Genomic DNA, 1,564 nt, shown 5'->3' with positions numbered 1-1,564 from the left:
GTATAAATATTTAGTTCACTTGTAGGCCTCTGCATAGTACAAAAGAACGTCTACTGAATGGGATTTTGGCAATTTTCACTTTTGACAACTGATTTACCATTAGAAAATGACTTCTTCAGCACAGGTTTGTGACAGGTTTTACTTGCTAAGAAATGCAACTTCATACGTGGAATGATTAAACATATTCATTCAGATCAACCAAAAAGACAAAATCAAAAAGTGAACAAGGCATATCTTTTCCTCATATATCACAATTAAGTTTAAAAAAATCAAAATTTTAGAAAGGAATCAACATTAACAAAAATTCATAAAAGCATTACAAAGTTTGAAAAGAATCAATTGTATACTTTGGTGGAAGTTGATTCATATTTTATTTTCTAATTGCAGTTTGCATCTGATTTCTTTACAGTATTCCACATGATGGGAAAGGAAACCTCCAAACCAGTCAGTACTAATTAGTTGTCATGAATCTATAGTAAAAGGACATAAAAGGACTCACCAAAGACTTAAAAATGAAATATCAGAGCCATGAATATTGGTAACTATAAACTTTCTCTAAAGAAATATAGAGCAGTTGTTATTCTATAAAATATCAAGCAACTTTGAGTCTTTCATCTTTTAGTCTTATGCTGAATTAAATAAGGTTGGTAGCAATTACTTTAAATATCATGTCCACATAAATATACAAATATATACTCTACATGTTCTTTCTATCACAGTAATCAAAGACTGCAAGCAAAAGATATGGTAGAGAACATAGAAGACATGCATCTTCTATCTTACACAGTCCTGGGTATCAAAGTGAAAAGAGGCAGACACTGCTCTAAGTGCATTACACATATAAAGATCTATTGTTATTAATCCTCCCAACAATTCAGAGAGACAGGTACTATTCTCATCATCCCTATCTTACAGGTAAGGAGCCTGAAGCTAAGAGAAGCTGGAAAAGGCACCCATGGTTACCTGTGGTTCAGGGCAGTGGAGGTTTTAGGTACAGGCCACCCGATCCCAGGGCTTCTGCGCTTTTCTTCCTAGCACACTGCCTCACAAGGAACAAGCAGGTGGGTGGGCAAATTCCAATATACTCTCTGAATTGCTCAGTTTATTCTATACCTGAGAGTCTAATATCTCTTCACACTTAGATACTAAGAATTCAGATTTCGTTGTTTTCTGAACAGGAAGGAAAAAAAAGATGACAGTTTAAGGTAAACCCAAACACAAAAGTGGTATGAAAAAGATCATGGAAAAGTTAACAGAATAAATGAAACTTACCCTTACTAAGTAGGAAAAAGATAAACATAAGGTAACATAAAGAACCTCATTTTCATTCTGATACTTTAACTGTCAAGCCATAGCCAATACTGGATGTCGATATATCTGCACACAATATGAATCGAGTAGAAATCTAGCTAGGTATTTTATTCAAAACATGCTTTTACCTATTTATTCAGTCACTCTGAAGTCAACAATGACAGCAGTTTATAGCTATTAAAGATGTTATTCAACATCATAAGTTAATGGTTATATAAGATAGATGAAATTTAGTTTAATTACAAGCCAGACA

Source organism: Marmota monax, unplaced genomic scaffold, assembly GCF_021218885.2.
Source record: "Marmota monax isolate L192 unplaced genomic scaffold, Marmota_monax_Labrador192_F-V1.1 WCK01_AAM20220418_F8-fsc00203, whole genome shotgun sequence".
Classification (NCBI taxonomy): domain Eukaryota; kingdom Metazoa; phylum Chordata; class Mammalia; order Rodentia; family Sciuridae; genus Marmota; species Marmota monax.
The sequence above is the reverse complement of the archived record's forward strand: the minus strand, read 5'-3'. Positions refer to the sequence as shown.